General features: G+C 45.2%; 1 protein-coding gene across 2 annotated transcripts in view; it reads left to right on the top strand.

Moving 5' to 3' along the window:
* Positions 1 to 2,894: 2,894 nt before the first annotated feature.
* The window catches only part of RAI14 (retinoic acid induced 14), a 159,927-nt gene continuing 146,039 nt past the window's right edge, over positions 2,895 to 16,782 (top strand). The window contains exon 1 of one of the 2 annotated variants that reach the window (XM_020891503.2): positions 2,895 to 2,990. The gene's annotated coding sequence lies outside the window, so the exon portion shown is untranslated. The other variant, XM_020891508.2, reaches the window with a different exon arrangement.

A 16,782-nucleotide genomic window follows, 5' to 3' on the forward strand; every position in this document is an offset into this window, starting at 1 on the left:
CAACATGCTGTTTACAGCCCCCAAAGTTTTATACAGTTGAGATGCTTCCATGTCTCAAACCCTTTCACCTGGGTCAGGTCTCCATCAGAGGGTCTCATCAATGTATTCCAATCCCAATTAACATTTTCTAAAAGGCCTGGGTGAAAACAACCAATGAGAAGACACTGCTCAGACATACACTTGACCACCAATCTCCCTACAGGTGGCAGAACTTTAGTTGTGGTCTGAGGCTGGTGGTCTGCATTTCGATAGAGGGGGAGATCTGGCAAAGGGTCTTAGCACAGTGGATTAACTATAAGAGTCCTTTCCTCCACAACAATCTCTCACTCAGAGCTGGACTTGCTGATGGAGAAGGTGGGATTATAAATTAAGGAGAATAATCACACAAGCCCCCTGTGGGAACCATTCAGAGCTGACAAAGGCGGGTGGACTCCCGGGAAGGTGGCTGGGACAGGGTCTGGTTGTGTAAAAGAGGAAAAATAATTTATTCCATGAATAATGTTTATTTTATGAATAAAAAAGGCTGATGACCCTGTGTGTGTTAAACACACAGAGTTGTATCCAACTCTTTGAGGCACCATGGACTGTAGTCTGCCAGGCTCCTCTGTCCACAGAATTCTCCAGGTATGAATACCGGAGTGGGTTGTCATTCCCTTCTCCAGGAGATCTTCCTAATCCAGGGATCGAACCTGGATCTCCGGCATTGCAGGGAGATTCTTTACCATCTGAGCCACCAGGGAAGCCTTACACAATTATTGTTATGCTATTTTAACTCCCTCAACTACAGAACGGGTGTGTGTGAGGTCGCTTCAGTCCGACTCTTTGCGACCCTAGGGACTGTATCTCACCAGGCTTCTCTGTCCATGGGATTCTCCAGGCAAGGTTCTTTACCACTAACACCACCTGGGAAGCCCCAGGTATAGAATCCCCACATGTTAACTTTCCAAGGTGGGCTTCACTGGTGGCTCAGATGGTGAAGAATCCACCCCCCAGCCCCCCAATCCCTCCACCCCCCCCCCCATCCCCCCTGCAATGTGGGAGACCTGGGTTCAATCCCTGGGTTGGTGGGAGGCGGGGCATATTCTGTAGCTGGGGCTTCCCAGATGGCGCTAGTGGTAAAAGAACCCGCCTGCAAAGCAGGAGAGGCAAGAGAGGTAGGTTCCATCCCTGGGGTGGGGAGATCCTGTGGAGGAGGGCACGGCAACTCACTCCAATATTCTTGCCTGGAGAAGCCCCATGGACAGAGGAGCCTGGAGGGCTGCAGTCCATGGGGGTCACAAAGAGCTGAACACCACTGAGCGACTAGGCACAACACACAACTTTTCAAGGCAGCACAAGACAGTGTGCTCCAGTGCACAGCTTCCCAGCTGCCACTGTTCAGCTGAGACTGACCTGGTGAAAGGGGAACAGAAAACTAACACGTGGCGGTATTGTTCCCAATAGATACCCTACATTACACCATTCATGCGAACTGCAATGAATAACTGTACTGTGGAAATCGTCAGCATTAAACCAAAAAGTTTATCAGTTCAGGTGTCTTTTAGAGGGTGATTTTATTTGAGAGGGATAAAAGACAGGAAGAATGTACACCTTGCTTTAAACCAGCTATTCATCACTTCGCCAAGGAATTGCTGACCTATGATTTAGGAAGGGAAGACCATGCAGCTAGTTACACAGCTTTTGTCTCTGATGTCACCTGTTAAAGCTAAGGCAGGCTGTTCCTTTGGCTTGCTGCTGCTGGTGGTGGTAATGGGGAGGTAGGGGTGCAGGTAAAGTTTAACTGGCAGTCCTGGGGATCTGTTTAAGCCATTATAAACTGAACTTAGGTGAATTTCATTTGTATTGGATTTTTTTTTTCAATTGCTTTCGATTTGATTTCACCAAAAAGGGACTCATACCACATATTCCAGAAAGCTTCCTGCAAAGGACTTGGAGTTAACAGAACACAGGGGCTTTGGTGAAAAGACTTTTAAAGTCATAGCTGGTTGGCATGACCAGAATGAATCGCAAAGGCGTCCCAAATTAAAGGAGAGGCGGAGAGCTTGGAAATCCTTGGGAATTGAAGCAAGAGTCCATTACGATTCAAATGCAGGGGCTCAGGGGGCTGAGGAAGGGAGAGGAGCTCCGGGGGTGCTGGGGCCGGCCCCTCGGCATCCCAGACCCCACAGGGAGGGCGTTCCGCACCGAGCCTCTCAGTTCAGACAGTAGGCGTCTCCTTCCTAACTCGCGAGCAGCGCTGAACGCTGGTAGTTTTCTCTTGCCACCTGATGAACGTTAGGAAAGTCGCTCCGACCAACTGGTTCAGTCCAGAGACTCAGCAGGTTTTAGTTTCCTTTCTGTTCAATAATTTTGGAAACTATGATCGATTTGATTCTGGGTAGAAGGCGCTTGGATTAGTGACTTGCAAACACCAACACGACCACAAACGACTTTGGACGTTAACCAGAAATGAATACTATTCAGGATCTCATCCTTTCTAAAATCCGGGGGGTCAGAACACCGGTGGTTTCCATTAGCTTCAGGTGACGATGATGCAAGCAGATCCACGGGGCAGAATCCCACGATCCGCGGAAAACTACAAGCAGGCTGCGGACGCGTGGGGCGCGCGGGGCGGGAGCAGCTCCCGCAGGTTGCGGCCGGAGCGCGGGGCCGGATCACCTGACTCGCGGAATTTGGGGCCGCGCGCGGTGGAAGAGGAGGGGAATGGTTAGCACCTCCCTCCCGGCTCCCGCGGGATCCGGGTCGGCGGGGGCCGGCGCCGGGCGGCCACGTGGTGGTGCTGCCGCCGCCCCCGCCCCGCCGGCCCAGCCCGGGAGCCGCGGCGCCCACGGACCCCCGCAGCGGCGGGGGGAGGAGGAGGAGGAGGGACCGAGGCGCAGGAAGCCGAGCAGGAAGCGAGCCCGGCGGCCGCGTTTTCCTGGGGAAGCGGCGGGCGGGGTGGCGCAGCCAGCGGGGCCGACCCGGGGAGCCGCTGCCGCCGCCTAGATGGGGTGAGTGCGCTGCGCCGGGAGTCGGGAGGCTTCCAGGCGCGGGGTCCTCGGCTCAGATCCTCGCCTTTGTGTCTGGGACTCCGATGAGGGTAGGAGGCGCGGAGGACGCGCAGGGCGGAGTGGCTGCGAGGGTCCCACCACCAGTCCCTTTCCCCGCCTGCCGCCAAGTGTCTGCAGAGGGCAAGCGGAGAACTGAGGGAGAGGGGGAATGATGGGGGTCCGAGTCGGGGGGGGGGGCGCGCCAAGTTACGAGAGGGGCTTTCTGCTGCTGATTCCCCGCCACTCGCAGGCCGGCTGGGGCAGGGGTAGGTGCGGAGGGACCGCGGGTGGCAATGAATGGCCAGTCCCCCGACTCCCGGCGGGGCGTTCTGGGTACCCCGAGCCCGCTCCCAGTCCCACCTGCCCGGGCCGCCCGGCGTCTGACTACCCCAGGTCCCCGATTCTGGACTCGACCCGCCTCCGCGCTGAACTTGGAGGAGCTGGGGAGGAAGGCGCGAGCGGGAGACTCGGAGGGCTCGGGCGACTGAGGGTCCGCTATTGTTCTCTTCCCGACTCCAGGAGCCCTCAGGGTGCAGGCGGGACCACTCTGGGCCTGCAACTGCCCCCCAACCCTCCCGCTCCCCCATCTTGCGGGTCCTTTCCCCCACCACAGCTCCGAGGAGGGCCGGGAGGAGGGATGCTGGAGTTCGGGCAGACTTCGGGAAGAGGGAGTTCTTGGAGCCGCAAGAGGGGCGCCCGCCCGCCATCTACCCCATCCTCTGCCCAGGAGGGTGGGTACCCTCCCTAACCCACCGTCCTCCCTTCGCTGCTGACTCGGGCAGGTTGTGTGCCCGCGGTTTAGTTTCTGCAGTTTGCAGAGTTCGTCTGCTAACCCTGGGCTCGCGCTCTCCTTTGCTCTGGACCTCGTACCCCGCTTTTGTGGAGGGGGGTGGGGCTGAGAGCCGGGAGAGACCGCAGACGCGGCGTGTGGAGCCGAGGGTGAAGTGGAGAGGTTGCAAGTGATCTCCCAGCGCCTGAGTTCAGTGGCCAGGCTTGCGCTTCTCCGAAGAGCCAGGCTCAGCGCAACTTCGTTTCCGATGATTGGGGAAGTATGCGAACTCGAGGTCGCTCACCTGGACCTGCGGCTTCGCTTGGCCGCAGGCTCACAGGTGATTTAGATGGGATCTGTTTTCTTTCCGGGAGTGGAGACTCCCGAGCGCCCTGGGATGGGGAAACATTGCCACTTCTCTGGAGAATGTGATCTCAAGCTCGTCAGAGCCTGACAGAGGGAGGAGTTGGTTTTGTCGATCAGTAAGACTCATTTTAGCAAGGAGAGTTTCACCTTCTTGAGGTTTGGACAAACTTTCAAAGCAGAGAGCGCATCACAGGGAGGCTGGATTTTGATTGCTTGGTCTCGACCCTGCGAAGTCCTGTTTACAGACGTGTCTGGGAATTTTATTACTGATGGATGTAATCTGATTATCCTTTCTTAGTGATTCCTAACTGGTCATATTTTTTTTCTCTTCTGCATGTAAAATAGTTGATTTTATGTGAGGAAATTTATCCTGTTCTTACAGTTTTTAATTAGTCCTTGCATGACTTGGAGTGGGAGTGGGAGAGGTGGTCCCATTCTGGGCTGTCTACATTCATTGAGATGTTTCAGTAAAGCATTTATTGTGTCATTTACACTCATTTACACTTATTACACATTTACATCTAAATGTGTTTTTAATGCCTTTTTTGAGGGGGAGGGGATATAACCCTGTTGAAAAATCTTATCACTATTATCTGTGAAAATGAAATAAAGTAATGGCTGCTGGGCCCTGGAGATTCAGTGGGGACAAGATGTAGTGTCCTTTTCTGCCAGTATTGTATCTGACAATGAAGTTCTGTCTCCAGACTGCCACTTCTGTAGCATCTTTGAGGCAGGCACATCTAGCATCGCTCACCTCTTAAGGGTGAAGAACCTGAGCTTTGAAAGTTAGGGAAACTTGGCCTTGAAGTTACTGGAATGTGGTGGAGGAGCTTTGTCTATCTCGTCTTTCTATCCTTTCTGTTTTTTTTTTTTTTTCATAAAAGTATGAAAATTTTCAAACATACATAAAGAGAACATAATAAGGCTTCCATTTTCCACTACTTATGTTTGAGTTACTGATCTTTCTATATTTGCTTCATATCCCCCTCTTGTTAAAAATAAACTGCAACTGAAATATTTTATCCATCCCTCCTCTTCTGCGTCCATCCTCAGATAACCACTACTGTGAAGTCAGTATACAGAGTGTCCGAACATGTTTGTACTTCTGTGTTACATATCCACAAACCATATCCCCAAGCTTAACATTTTATTTAAGTAGCATGATTCTATATACATACAGCTTGCATTTTTAAATTTGTCAGTATGTGTTTGAGATGCCTGTAGATCTTATTTACTTTAGCTGCTGCAGAGAATTCTAGTGTATGAATAAATTATAGCATGCTCTTTCCCTTGCCAAGAGAAAATTTGAGAGTTTCCAGTTTTTCACTGTTACACTTTTTTTGCATAGGACAGTTGATCTTTTTCTACTTTTTTTTTTTTTTTTACTTAACAGTGCTACAGTCAAGTTCTGAAATGTGTTCTCCTTGAGCAATTTCTCTGTGAAACACACCTATACAATTGATTGCTGGGTAGTGGGATCTCGATAATGAAGCATTTATTATTTCTTCTTCAGCCACGTATGTAGGGTATATGTAGGGTCTCTCAGTTACTTGCTGAATGACAAGTGAAATTGATCAGTTCTAGCTTTTAAGGTTATGTTAGTTGGCTGAGTTCTTCAGTTTTTTTCAGTTTTTTTTTTCTTTTTAGAAAAACAAGAGTGCCTCTTAATTTTAAAGTGTGAAAGTGAAAGTCACTCAGGTGTGTCCGACTCTTTGCAACCCCATGGACTATACAGTCCATGGAATTCTCTAGGCCAGAATACTGGAATGGGTAGCCTTTCACTTCTCCAGGGGATCTTCCCAACCCAGGGATCAAAGCTTGACACAAAAGTGTGATGCGAGTTTGGGATATTTATACTAAAGCCTTTTCTTGCTGGTCATCCAGGTGTAACCCTGGATTACTTGCTCAACCTTCTCTTCCTCATTTCTTCAAGCTTGGAAAGATTAGGGGCTTAAGTGAAGTGAAACTCAGTCGTGTCTGACTCTTTGCAACCCCATGGGCTGCAACCTGCCAGGCTCCTCTGTCCATGGAATTCTCCAGGCAGGAATACTGGAGTGGGTAGCTGTTCCCTTCCCCAGGGGATCTTTCCAACCCAGGCCCCTGGCATTGCAGGCAGATTCTTTACTGTCTGAGCCACCACCCATTTACAGAGGCATGTTCCTGCCCTATGCATGTATGAAAATATGGCTGTGTTCATGACATTTTTCCATCTGATTCTAACTCTGTTAATCTGGAAGCAGTTTAAGGCATTAAAACCCTTTGGTTTCCTCATTGTTACTTCAAGTTGCCAGGCACACTCCTGCCTCAGAGCCACTGCATTTACTGTTCCCCATTGTTTGGATCACTCTTCTCCTTGATGTCTCCAGGGCAATGCCACTCAACCCCTCAGCTCTTCACTCAGAAATCGTCTTCTCTGGCCACCTCTTTTGGCACACCCTGGTGCTCTTCTCTCTTCTTCTTTTTTTTGTTTTTTCTTTTGGACCAGGGATCGAACCTGTGCCCTTGGCAGTGAAAACTCTGGGTCCTAACCACTGGACCCCCAGGGAATTTCCCGTTTTTTCCTTTATTTTCTTCCTAGCACTTAATCGCCTTCTAATTTGCCAGGAGTTAATTTAGTTCACGTTAGTAGTCTGTCTGCACTAGAATCTGTGCTCCATGAAGACTGGGATTTTGTCTCTCTTGTTTACTATTGAATTGGTAGTGTTAAGAACAGTGTTGCACACAGTAAGTACTCAAATATTTGAATTTCATGCCTTTTGTTGTGATGTTCTACTTAAAATTTCTCTTAGCTCATACTGGATATCCTTAATGGTGCTGGCTATTACCTCAGCTGCAGTTGAGTGCCCCAGATGTCATATTTACAGGTTCCATCAGGATAAAAAATACAGGTTCTTATAAACAGAGCACTCTATTAAATCCGTGTGATCTATCCCACAAAACACTTGTGTCTTCAGATTTTTCTGCAACATTTGCCTTAACCTGAATTCAGAGGAAAACAAGTAATATGCTCAGAAGCACACCCATCTTTCCTTTTCTTAGTACCTTAGCTTTCCAACAGTTCAGCTGTGGATGAGCATGACCAAGTGATACTCATTCTCCATTCCATACAGGATCCAAACAGACTAGAAATAATCTCGAGTAACACCCACCACACTGAATTTCCAAGAACAGAAAGGGTATGTCTCTGAATTGTTGCAGAGGGTTTATTCATCATTGCTTTGATTTTTGTGCATTCATCCTGAGGTCATGTTTTTGTTTTTCTCTGGTTGAGGGGAATGGTGACCTTAATCTGAAGATTCAGGAGCAACCAACATATAAAATAGTATACCCAGAAATATGTAAAAGAAAAACTGTCACATCAGAAAGTCGTTAACTTACGGTACTGAAAGCATTCACTATTAGTGCTGTGCATTATTTTGCTAGAAGTCAACTGAATATCCTCTGTATAGAAGAAATGATGAATATAGGAGTTGACAAGACAAAGCTAAATATATCAAAGGCCTCTTGGGTGTATTTTAAATGGGTGATAGTGAAAAGGATTCTAAATCCCCCCCCCATTAATGATTTACATAGGTGTATGATACTGGTGGTATCCTTTTAAGAAAATCATGAAGATGCTGCATGATTTAGAGATTATTTCTTCTTTTATTGCTACCCATGAGCTGAAAAGTACAGTTGGTAGTAGTTTAATGAAAGATTGTTAATCAAACTGTTTCCCAACTCCAGCCATCTACAATGAACAGACTGCTCCAGCCTTTGACATCAGGCTCACTGATGGGTGTTAGTAAATATAATCAATATTTTAGCAAGTAATTTTACGGACTTACCATGTGTTTTAAAACAAAACCCCTTCTCACTGAAGTATGCCTCATTCTTCAGTTTTATATTCTGTGTATAGTTGAGTGTCTGTCACATAGTAGGTGGTTAACATTGAACTACACACACCCACGCACCCTCCCGTGTTGCCATAAAGCCCTTCAGGATGTTCATCAGATATTGAACTTTTGGGAGTCTGGAGGAGAATTGAAACAGAAATCAGAAGTTCTGAGGAGTGAAGGTAGTTACCCAAATGCAGGCTGAAGCTCAGAAGATGTATTCCTTTTCAGGGAAGTCAGATCGCCTCTCTGAGCCTTGGTTTTCTTTCTTTCTTTCTTTTTATTTGAAACTGTTTAGTTGCAAAGAGTGAAGTTTAGGCAACTGTTATGGGCTGGATTTTGTATGCCTTCGCCACTGCCCCTCCCCCCCAAGACAAAATATTTATATATTGAATCCTCATTCCCAGTGATTCAGAATGTGATTGCATTTGGAGGTTGGGTCTTTAAAGAGGTGTGTGCGTGCTAAGTCACTTCACTCATGTCCGACTCTGTGACCCCGTGAACTGAGGCCTACCAGGCTCCTCCGTCCATGGGATTTTCCAGGCAAGACTACTGGAGTGGGTTGCCATTTCCTTCTCCAGAGGATCTTCCCGACCCAGGGATCGAACCCGGGTCTCCCTCACTGCAGGCAGACTCTTTACCTTCTGAGCTTTCTCTATAGTTTAAAAACCTGCTTCCGGCCTTTGGAACAGTTCCTGGGTCTTGCCTGCTTCACCAGCTGGTTTTGTGTGATAGGTCTCACCTCATCTAACCTGAACCTGGGACCTAGTCCAGTTCTTCCTGTAGTGACTGGCCTTCACTGGAAACCTTGTCTTGCCTTGTAAATTCCACAGCCATCGTCACCCCTGGGTAAGGGGCAGTCTTTGGGAGTTCATGACTTGTTCCTCCCTGCTTCTAAATGAACAGAATCCAGTTGTGAGAAAAGTTGGTTGTAGGCCAAAGAGTTTATTATACTGTGCAAGAAAATACATAATTTTTCCTTTATTTTTTTCTTAAATTGACATTTAGTAAACAGCAAAATTTATCATCAAGTAATCGAGCATAAGCATTTTGTCTTCTACCATGTCAGTTTTCCTCACTGTCAATAATTACTTTTCTAACCTTAACTCTTCCTATCCCTGTTAAGTATTGCAGTTGGTAACAGCGATATCAATCTACAGTTACTGTTTTTTTTTTCCTTTCCTTCTAGATGAACTCAGTTTGCTTAATCCAGAATGTTTTCTTTTTAAAGAGCTAAATGACTCTAGAATTAACAACCCCAGCAGCATCTCTCTTTTCACTTTCACTGCGTCTGTCCATTTCCTTTTGCTGGCTGAAATGACAGAAACCCAGCCAGGAAAGAAAGCCTTGGCAGAGCGCACTGGTGGGGAATAAAAGGCTGAGCAGCTTCCTTCGCTCTAGGGCAGCACAGAGTCAAGTGTTTTCCTCCAAGAGAAGTTCATTTTGCAGACCGAGGCAGGCCATCTAGCAGGAATTCTTAAATATTTCTGAGTTAAAAATGGACATTTTTGCAAATTGGATGCAGGTGTTGGACCGCTTTTCCTAGAGGGAAATTCACTTATATGCAATGATGCTATCCACTTGTAATCTTTGTTGGTTTCAAAAGGTTCGTGGAAGTCCCTGGGCTCAGCCCAGTTGTGAACATCTTTGGAATCCCCAGATTAACCCAAGATCTGTTGAATGTACCTAGATCTTGTTGCATTTGTCCTGTTTACTTTTAACAGCCGCCTTATAAGGTCGGGAGTACAATGACAAGGGAGTCTGTTTTCTAACAAGTGCCACTGTTCCTCAGACCTGACAATATCATACATGCGTGTGTGCCGTTGCTCAGTCATGTGTGACCCTTTGCGACCTCATGGACTGTAGCCCACCAGGCTCCTCTGCCCATGGGATTTTTCAGGCATCAAATACTGGAGTGTGTTGCCATTTCATCCTCTAGGGGATCTTCCTGACCCGGAGATAGAACCCGAGTCTCCTGCGTCTCTTGTATTGCAGGCAGATTCTTTACCACTAGCGCCACCTGGGAAGCCTTATCCTACAAGAGTGGAAAGTAATAACTGTGGGTCTTATACCTTCAGTAGGAAAACCAGTTTATATACCATTGACGGTTTTTAGGAACTATTTCTATTGGAGGCAGTAAAATGCTATTTAGAAGTAATAAGTAGTAAACCTGTCGTATGACTGTTTTACAGAGATGTGCTGGATTCTAAGGCTGGGTCTTGAGTTCCTCACTCCAGGGATATTTCTTTGTCTAGTGCTGGCGCATACCATTTTCTGCTCTCCAGCGGACAGCAGCTTCCTCCTGTAACTGTTGAAGGAGGGAACGAAGATGTCCCTGGGTCCAGCACGTGACACTTCTAAGCTCACGGGGTCAATCTCTGACTGCTCAACCAGATAGGGGGAATATCTCCAATTCTCTGTGTCCTCCTCTCAGTCTCCTAGCCTATGGGGCTCCCTCCAAAAGGGACCCGAGGAAGACAGGGTCACATTTCCTAGCTGGGGAACTGGTTCTCAAATAGCAGCTGGCTTTTCCAGAGGAACTAGCCCATCCCTGGGAAGTAGCAAGTGCTGGGAGAGAGTCATCCCACGGTCATCAGCCTTGCTCAGGAGCTTGTTCTGTCACTATCCATCTTAGGTGACATCCTCTATCTCTTTAATGAATATTTGGGCCAAAAGGGATGGTGACCTGGCTATAACAGAAGATGAATAATGTAAGCTTTTTTCGACAAGTCCTTTGAATTTGACTTGAGCACCTTCTCTGCACCAGTCACTTTGCTTCTAGACTGGCAGATTTCCGGAGGTCTGGGCCATCTTACTCAGCACCAAATCCCTTGTGAGCAGTACATGCTGGTGGGGTCATTGAGTGGTAAACAGAAGATCTTGGGATGAACAGCAATGCCTGCCTTCATGGAGCTTTGAGTTTTAATGAGGTTAACATATTTTCATTCCACTGGAGTACAAGGCTCCAGTGGTTGGAGTGGGGTGGTGGGGGGAACTCAACTGATAGCAGATATTGAGGTCTCGGAAAGAGAAATGAGCCCTCTGAAAGTGGCACGGTCAGTAAGAGGCGAAGGTAGAGGTGAGCCTCAGTTCTGGCTCCTCTTGGCACAGGGCTTCTAGATGTTGTCCTTTTCTTTTTCTCTCTGATATAGACAGTGACCTTGGGAGTCCCACAGGTAGCTAAGGACAAGTATTATGAATGAAGAAGACTGGTATAAACTCGGACTTGGTGCAGTGGAGTCTGATGGGGAGTCCGAGGTGAGGCAGATGGCTTTGAGCAGCAACAGGAAGGTTGGAAAAGGAACTGGAACTCAGGCCCTTGGGATCCTGCTAGGCAAGAACCACATAAACAAACCCATTTGTCAAGCTTTGTCAGTGAGTTAACAAGATCTGTGCTGAGCCTCTTCATTTGATGAGAAGGCTCACATAACTTGACCATCTCCTCCTACGAGAGTTGACCTGTTTGTGATTGATGGCTTTTCAAAAATGAAAGGGAGTGCTGACTTTGGGTGGATGGTTTTGACCCATAGACATTTCACTGGTGGGAGAAGCAGCCTGTTCACAGTGGCTCCTCCCAGCTGCCCCAGAGGACGTGGGAACCTCTGAGCTGGAAGGCTAATGGACTTGTGGGTTGCTTTTTCTTTCTTCCTTACCAAAGGCAGCCAGAAGCAAAACATAGTTGACCCTTGAACCGTGTAGGGGTTTAGGGGGTACCTCCCACCCCACTACCACCAAGTTGAAAAATCTGTGTATCTCTTTGACTCCCCTAGAACTTAACTTCTAATAGCCTACTGTTGATGGGAAGCCTTACTGATAACACAAATTGTCAATTAGCACATATTTTGTATGTTATAGATGTTATTTATTGTTGTTGTTCAGTTGCTCAGTCGTCTCTGACTCTGTGACCCCATGGACTGTAGCACGCCAGGCTTCCCTGTCCCTCTTCCTTCACCATCTCCCAGAGCTTGCTCAGATTCATATCCATTGAGTCAGTGATGCCATCCACCATCTCGTCTCTGTCATCCCCTTTTCCTCCTGCCTTCAATCTTTCCCAGCATCGGGTCTTTTCCAATGAATGGGCTCTTTGCATCAGGTGGCTGAAATATTAGAGCTTCAGCATCAGTCCTTCCAATGAATATTCAGGATTGATTTCCTTTAGGATTGACTGGTTGGATCTCCTTGCAGTCCAAGGGACTCTCAAGAGTCTTTTCCAGCACCACAGTTCAAAAGCATTAATTCTTCAGCACTCAGCTTTCTTTATGGTTCAACTCTCATATCCATACCTGACTCCTAGAAAAACCATAGCTTTGACTAGATGGACCTTTGTTAGCAAAGTAATGTCTCTGCTTTTTAATATGCTCTCTAGGTTGTTATAGCTTTCCTTCCAAGGAGCAAGCATCTTTTAATTTTATGGCTGCAGTCATTATCTGTAGTGATTTTGGAGCCCAAGAAAATAAAGTCTGTCACTGTTTCCATTGTTTCCCCATCTATTTGCTGTGAAGTGATGGGACCAGATGCCATGATCTTGGTTTTCTGAATGTTGAGTTTTATAAAAAGCCAACTTTTTCGCTCTCCTCTTTTATTTTCATCAAGAGGCTCTTCAGTTCCTCTTCATTTTCTGCCATAAGGGTGGTGTCATCTGCATATCTGAGGTTATTGATATTTCTCCCGGCAAGCTTGATTCCAGGTTGTGCTTCAGCCAGCCAGGAATTTTGCATGATGTACTCTGCATGTAAGTTAAATAAGCAGGTTGACCGTATACAGCCTTGACATACTCTTTTCCAAATTTTGAACCATCCATTGTTCCTTGTCCTGTTCTAACTGTTGCTTCTTGACCTGCATACAGATTTCTCAGGAGGTAGTAAGATAGCCCGGTATTCTCATCTCTAAGAATTTTCCACAGTTTGTTGTGATCCACACAGTCAAAGGCTTTAGCATGGTCAGTGAAGCAGAAGTAGATGTTTTTCTTGAATTCTCTTGCTTTTTTTATGATTCAGTGGATGTTGGCAATTAGATCTCTGGTTCCTCTGCCTTTTCTAAATCCAACTTGAACATCTGTTAGTTCTCAGTTCACGTACTGGTGAAGCCTAGCCTGGAGAATTTTGAGCATTACTTTGCTAGCATGTGAAATGAGTGCAGTTGTATATTGTAGCCTTACAATAAAGTAAGCTAGAGAAAAGAAATATTAAGGAAATAGTGTAAGGAAGAGAAAAGACACTTCCAGTACTGTATATGTATTGATACCCTAAGTTTACATTGTCTGTTTATGTGATTAATTATCAGTATCCACATCAGTATAGTCTTATGGTATAAAACACCGCTGATGTTATATGTATTACTAACACTGGACATCAAAAATGAAAAGTTGTGAAAAAATTCATATTTATAGGAAGAAACAGTGGTGTGATTGCTTTAAGGTGGCTTAGTATAACTGATACAACTGCTTCATGGTAGTGTAGCCTAGACACTAATGAATGAATCTTTATAAAATTTTATGGCATACAGTATTACAGTTATATTCATAATGCAGTATTTAAAACTGTTACTTTTTTAAACAAAGCTGCTTAGCATGTTGATAGGCTGATAGGCAGTTTCTCCTATTATGAGAGAGAGGCATGCTGTAATTTTTTTTGAAAGCAAAGTTAGAAAACAGTAAGAAACCTAATGCATTATTAGTTTTATATTAAATATCATACCCACCTTATGCCTATTTAAGGATAGACTAGTATCTGCACGTTTTATGTGTTGATGATATACCTTTAAAAAAATTTTTTTTATATTTCTAGGCTACATTTTTCTTCGGTAAGGTTTTTCAAATTGTCCCAAATCTCCAAAAGGCTTTCCAATCTATTTATTGAAAGAAAGTTGCATGTAAGTGGACTTGCACAGTTCAAAACTATGTTGTACAAGGGCTGTAAACATATGTGGGGCCCTGAGGTCCCATGTTGAACCATGTCAGGAAGGCCTCACCCCCAGCTAGGTGGGGAGACGCCTACCATTCTGTCTCCAAGTGAATCTTATTTTGGGCTCAATCCACGTTCATCGTGGATGCAAGTTACTTTGACGAATATGCTCAGGACCTTCTTGAATCTTCGTTTAAAAAAAAATCCTTAATTTTCTTTGGGGAGAAATAAGTTTCACATTTCTTTCCTTTGAGCTTTATTATTTACTTAAAAAAAAAAATTTGTTTGGCTATGCTGGGTCTTTCAGCATGCAGAATCTTTAGTTGCAGCATGTGGGATCTAGTTCCCTGACCAGGGATCGAACCTGGGTCCCCTGCACTGGGAGTGTGGAGTCTGACCACTGGACCCAGCAGTGTATATTAGTCACTGAGTCGTGTCTGACTCTTTGCAACCCCGTGGATTGTAGTCCGCCAGGCTCCTCTGTTCATGGAATTCTACAGGCAAGAATACTGGAGTGGGTTGCCATTTCCTTCTCCAGGGATCCTCCTGACTCAGGGATTGAACCCAGGTCTCCTGTGTTGCAGGCAGCTTCTTTACCAGCTCAGCCACCAGGGAGGCCTCTGGACCACTAGGGAAGTCCCTTTTGAGCTTTTTTTAAATTGGAAGAAACTAGAAAATATAGGCATAAACACTAACCAGTATCTGTATACCAACCAGGATTTCCTAAGAGTTTTTTTTTTTTAAAGGAAAAACTCCTTTCTTCCACTAAGCTTGTGTATACATCCAGTCAGCAACACCTTGATAATTAGATTCCTTCTGTGCTGTACAACTTTAGGTCATGTTTGGTGTGCTGTTTGGTGACTTTTTCTATTGCTTTTCCTCTAGAGTCTCTAAAAGCTAGAAAGAGATGACCCCTGTCCCAGCCTGTCTCCCAGCCTATCTGTGGACGGCTGTGTTACCACTTGTGCCTTGTCTGGCAACAAGCTTGCTTTCTTCCTCTGCTTTAACACAACCCCTGATTATTTTAAGTGCATACCCCTTGGAACAAAGCGCATTTGATTTTCATTACATTGCAGATGGGTGTTTTTGTCCACGGTGGCAAAAGAAACAAAGAGTAGCTCACCCTATCCTGGTGATATCTGAGGTGGCAGGCTGCTGGCTGCGGGTGCTTCTGTGTGTGGCTTCCAGAACAAATACTGCCTGCACCCCCTGCCCCATTACTGTCTCACTAGTGATTGTTTTAGGACAAACTTTTATTATGATATCAGTGCTTGTAATGGTTGTAAAGCATTATAGTATTTCTTTTCTTTTTTTTTTTTTTAATAGCTTGGAAAGAGGTAGTATACAGGACATTAGAATAATTTCCTAAGGAACAGAAATGTCCTAGTGATGGGGAAGGATTTAAATATCTAGCCGTTCTGCTTTTTCATATTGTTTCCAAAGCATGGAAACCTCCACCCAGTCTGGAGTTGCCAGCTCAGCTGAGTATAAAAATAGCCACTTCACTTGTCTGTAATTATCTTTACATTTTATGTTATTGACTGGGTATCTTTAGCCAAGCTGTATGGAAGAGGATTTTTTTTTTTTTGGACTGGTGAGCTCATTACATTTATTCACTATGTGTATGCCTCACATGTTTAAAGGACAAAGAAATAAAATGCCACCTTCCCCTGGAATATTGTGAGGGCAAACAGCCAGAAGGGAATGCCTTTTTTCATATTGGTCCGTTCAGACTTCCTAGGGGGAGCTCATATATGCCAGTGGCTGATCTGAGGACTGTTCCATCTTTAAAGGCAACAAAATTTTTTTAAGTTGTAAAAAGGTTGGTCTGTTGGTCAGACTTTTTTTTAAATTATTAGTGCTGTCTAATATGCAGCCCGGGAACTGAACTTGAGTGTCAACCCAGCCTTCTTTATTTTTAAATTGTGCCACTTTGGTCAAATAAACTTTCTTGGTGGCAATTTCCTAATCTTGAAACTGAGAATAAAAGCAATAGCGCCTAATTTTGAAGTGGTGTGAGCATTAAATGAGATAATACTCATTTATAATCAGATAGTAAAAAAAAAAAATTTTTTTTTTTTTGCAAAGTAATCATGTAAATGATAGCTATTGTTACTCTTACTAAGGTTATCATGTTCTATACCCTACCTTTGAAGAACTGTTGACAGATTGGCCAGTATGATTGTATCTGCCATTATAAGCTATAGCACTAAAAAGGGGTTGCCCCCGTATGTCATTGAAACACATTTGCCAGGTATCTTCTGTGTAGTTTGGGACTGTGTTTTCCTATGTTATCATTCCTCCATTTAGTCCTTCTTTATATCCTTAGGTAATGTGGACAGTATAAAGGCATATTTCCTATAGTTGTGATCAATGCTGTTCCCAGTTGTATTAACAAATTCCTTAGTCTCATCAGACAACTTTTGTTTCAGTCACCATCTAGGCACAGAGGAGTAGTCTTGTGGTTAAAATGAAGATAGTAGTGTCTAGAATGAAGTGATGGGGAAGTTAAATTCCCTTTTGAATCCTTTGGAAAATTGTCCACCTTTTGATAGAGAAAAACAGACATGTTTTCTCAACCATATATAAGAGAGTAATAGTTTGCACAGAAATCCATCAGTCTTGAAATTTAAAAATTTTTTTAAATTGGAGGATAATTGCTTTACAGTGTTGTTAGTTTCTGTTGTACAGCAACATCAGTTCAGTTCAGTCGCCCCCATGAATCGCAGTATGCCAGGCCTCCCTGTCCATCACCAACTCCTGGAGTTTACTCAAACTCATGTCCATCGAGTCGGTGATGCCATCCAGTCATCTCATCCTCTGTCGTCCCCTCCTCCTCC

The sequence above is a fragment of the Odocoileus virginianus genome, chromosome 14 (genome assembly GCF_023699985.2).
Source record: "Odocoileus virginianus isolate 20LAN1187 ecotype Illinois chromosome 14, Ovbor_1.2, whole genome shotgun sequence".
In the NCBI taxonomy this organism is placed as follows: Eukaryota; Metazoa; Chordata; class Mammalia; order Artiodactyla; family Cervidae; genus Odocoileus; species Odocoileus virginianus.